The following is a 4902-nucleotide window of genomic DNA, read 5'->3' on the forward strand; positions in this document are numbered from 1 at the left end:
CTCACCTGCTTCCATTTGAAGAAACTAACAGAATAAATTAAACTCAAACTAAGTTAAAAAAAAAAAGAACAAAATAGAAAACAGAAACAAACAAAAAAGAATATCAACAAAACCAAAAGAATAACTATAAATTACATAGATAGTAACAAAATAATACAGGGATACTGTGAATGACTTAAGGATAACAAATTTAGCAAGTTAAAAAAAATGGCCAAATTCCCTGAAAGACACATACTATCAAAGCTCACATAAGAAGACATAGATATCCTGAAAGGCATATTAAAATTTAAAGATATTTAATTTGTACTTAAAACTCCCCCTACACAAACACACACACACACACAGATACACACACACATAAACACACACACACACACCTCAAAGCCCTGGTAGATTATGCAAAAATTTTTACAAAAAGTCATACAAACTTAGCATACACTTTCCAGAAAAATACAAATAATTTAAAAACTTCCCAAGATCCCAACATCACCGTTATGTCACAACTTGACAAAGATATTATAGGATAATACTACCACAGATCAATATAGCTTATGAATATAAGTACAAAGATTCTTTAAAAAGAGAAAAAAAGGTTAGTAAATGGGATCCAACAATATGTAAAAATAATAAACTTCGTCACAAACTGAATTTTATCCCAGAAATTAAGAACTGTTTTAACATTGAAAACACTAATCAATGTGATTCACCATATTAAACTAAAATAGAAAATCATACAATCATCTCAATAGATGCAGAAAAATCATTGAGCAAAATTTAACATCTATTCCAGGTAAAAACTGTCAGCATGTGGAAATGAAAAGAAGCTTCCTACAGCTAATAAAGGATATCTGTGAAGAAGTATATAGTTAATATCCTACTTAATGGTTCATGACTGAAAACTTCTTCTTCTAGATTAGGAAAAAGACCTGTATATCTTCTCTCACCACTTCTATTAAATGTGATCCTGAAAGAGGTAGGCAGCACAATAATTATGGCAAGAAGAAAAAAAAAAGATATTTAAATTGTAAAGGAAGGGTAAGACAGTTTTAATCGCAGACACATAAGACACACATTTAATCGCAGACAACACACACAGGTTGCCTATGTGAAATATACAATAACATCTATTAAAATATTAGAACTGATAAGTGAATTTCACAAAGCTATAGAGTACAAGATTGATAATGCAAAAGCCAATTGTATTTGCATATATTAGAAACAATGACAAAATTTTAAAAAACAATTAAATGCATCATAAATATAAACACATTTATTTATTATTTTTAAGATTTTTATTTATTTATTTGAGAGAGAGTGAGAGTGAGAGAGATCACAGAAGGAGAGGGGGAAGCAGACTTGCTGCTGAGCAGGGAACCTGATCTGGGGCTTGATCCCAGGACCCTGAGATCATGACCTGAGCCAAAGGCAGACGCTTAACCTACTGAGCCACCCAGGCACCCCTAAACACTTAGATTTAAATGTGATAAAAGATATGCAAGAGCTATCGGAAAACTACAAAACATTGTTGGAGAACTTAAATAAGACTAAATTCAGTGCCATGTTCATAGTTCAGAAGACTCAGTATTATTAAGAGTTTTTTTTCTCTCCAAATTGACCTATAGATTCAATACATCCCAATCAAAATCCTGGCACTTTTTTGTATATATTAGTAAACTGAATCTGAAATTCATATAGAATTGCAAAGGGCATCGAATAGTAAAAAATTGAAAACATGAAGAAAGTTGAAAGAGTAACATTACATAATTCACAAAGCTACAGAATGCAATAGAGTGGGATACTGGCAACAAGATAAAGAAACAGGTTAATACCACAGAATAGAGAGTTGAAAACTATACCTACGCATTTTGAAACATTATTTATGGTATTTATGATAAAATTGCAAAGGCCATCCACTGAAGAAAATACAATCTTTCCAAAAATGGTATTGGATAATTGGTATCCATATGCAAAAAAAGAACTTTGATTCATACATCATCTCATACTAAAAAATGACTTAGTTTGGGCTATACACCTAAAATTAAAATCTAAAACTAAAAACCTATTGAAGATATAACAGAGGAAAATTTTTATGACCTTAAGTTAGATGGAGATTTCTTAGATATGACACCAAAAGCAGAATCCATGAAAGAATAAATTGACAAATTGGATTTCATAAAGATTAAAACCCTCTGATCTTCAAAGGATATTGATAAAATAATAAAAAGACAAGTCATAGACTGGGAGAAATGATTTGTGCCTCACTTATCTGCAAAATGACTTGTATTCTTAACATATAAAGACCTCTAAAAACTCAATAATAAAAAATACAAACATACCTGTCAAAAAGGAGTAAGAAATTTGAAATGACACTGTGACATAAATTATATAGATATGGCAAATAGGCATAAGAAAAAATGCTCACTATCATTAGCCATTAGAATGCAATTGAAAACACAGTGAGCTGCTTACTGCACACCCATTAGAACTGCTAAAATTAAAAAGACTGATCGTACCAAGTGTAGTTGAGGGTGTATAGAAGCTGCAACTCTCATTCACTAAGTACCAGGAAGTAAAATGAAACAATCCATTTGAAAAAAGTTTGGCAACTTCTTAAATATTAAATGCATACCTTATATATGATCTAACCATTCTACTCATAGATATTTAGTTATCAGAATTGAAAGCATATGTCCATATAAAAACTTGTGCTCAAATTCAAATGTTCATAGTAACTTATTTGTAGAGCCTAAAACTAGAAATAACTTGCATGCCTATCAACAAAAGGAATGGATCCTCAAACTCATGATAATACCCAGCAATAAAATGGAATAAATAATTGATGTTCTCAACAATGATGAAAGTAAAAAAGAAGTAGGTTAAGGGAAAACAAAAAACAGACATAAAAATGCATAATATATTGTTCTTTTTTATATAAAATTCTAGAGAAATGAAGTAATCTACGGTGACAGAAAACAGATCAGTGTTTGCCTGGGAAGGCAGCTATGAGGAAGTGCCAGTGGCAGGGGTGACAAAGGAGCATGAGAAAAGTTATTTTTGGGTGATGGATAGATATGTTCATTATCTTGAGTGTGTTGATTGCCTCATAGGTGTGTTCATATATCAAAACTTTAAAATCTGTATAATTTAATCATATGAAGTTTCAATTATACATAATAAAGCTGTCAAGACACAAAACATAGCAAAGCAGCCAATAATATATCAAGTTATTGATAGTTCTATGAAAATATTTAGGGTTTTTTGTTGTGTTTTCATTTTACAATTGTCAATAAAGAGTAGAATTGTATGTGTTCATTCTTATTTTTATGTATGTGTTTGAGGGGATTAGCCAGTACTCATCATGGTAGTTACTTAGTATTTTTTTAGGAAAGGGATGTAGGTATATTGATTTATTGATTTGTAATAAGTAAAGCTGGATAGTATTTTGCAATCAAGGGCAAATTTTCAGGAATTGTTATGTTATGCACCACATAAATTGAAAGGATGCAACTAATTTTCTCATTAAGAAAATGGTTGATATACAGAGAAAGACAAGTATCATATGATCTCACTGATATGAGGAATTCTTAATTTCAGGAAACAAACTGAGGGTTGCTGGAGTGGTGGAGGGTGGGAGGGATGGGGTGGCTGGGTGATAGACATTGGGGAGGGTATGTGCTATGGTGAGTGTTGTGAATTGTGTAAGACTGATGAATCACAGACCTGTACCTCTGAAACAAATAATACATGATATGTTAAAAAAAAAAAAGGAAGATAGTAGGAAGGGAGAAATGAAGGGGGGGATTTGGAGGGGGAGACAAACCATGAGAGACTGTGGACTCTGAGAAGCAAACTGAGGGTTCTAGAGGGGAGGGTGGTGGGGGGATGGGTTAGCCAGGTGATGGGTATAAAAAAGAAAAAATAAAAAGAAAATAAAAAAATAAGAAAATGGTTGATATAGAAGTAGATAATCATTCAGCAAATATTTACTGAGTGTGAACTGTCCTGCTAGGCATTGCTCTAGACATTGAGGATAGAGAAACAGAGAGAGTGCCAGGGGTCAAGCTTTCATTTCATTCAGGGGCCACAGATAATAACAGGTACATGTTTAAATGCGAGTGTGAATGAGAAAGTATTTGCATATCTAGGTGATTTTAAGAGCAGTATGAGGGAAAATACACAGCATAGGACTATTGAATAGGATGGTATATTTTAGTCAAAAAAGGCTTCTTTGACAAGGTGACATTTGAAGAGACCCAAATGAAATGAGGTATTTAATCAGGTGGCTTTCCAGGAAGGGAATTCAAGAGGGGCAGAAGCCTTGAATTAAGAAGATGCTTTGCTGGGTTTGCGAAGAACACCTTCAAATATCTTATAATCTTGGGCTCTACTTCTCTCATGAAACTATCCCTTCTCATAGTTTTCTTCAATGGATATTTTATCCTTAAAGGTACTCTCTGGACTGGAAAAAGCCATGATAATATGGATAATTTGGGAAAAACTGCAATGTTTCTCAATTTTTTCCTATCAGAGTTTAAGCTTTCATGGTGTCTAGAACACAGTATGATGCTGATATTCTACCTGAATGGATGGATAAAGGGCTGATATTCTTCCTTGCCACATGTGTCTTCAGAATTGTTGACCCTAAAGGCATGGAGTCAAAAGTCTACTATTGGATAAAACATCAAAGAAGCAACTGAACTTTTGGGATTAGGAGAAAATACAATGACCCCCCCCCAGCTTATCCATGGGGGATACATTCCAGGACCCCAGTGGATTCCTGAAACCATGGATAGTAGAGAACCCTATATATACTATGTTCTTTCCTGTTTATACACACCTATGGTAAAGTTTAATTTATTAATTAAGCACAGTAAGAGATTAACAACTTAATAAAATGGAACA

This window comes from Neomonachus schauinslandi, chromosome 2, assembly GCF_002201575.2.
Source record: "Neomonachus schauinslandi chromosome 2, ASM220157v2, whole genome shotgun sequence".
Lineage (NCBI taxonomy): Eukaryota > Metazoa > Chordata > Mammalia > Carnivora > Phocidae > Neomonachus > Neomonachus schauinslandi.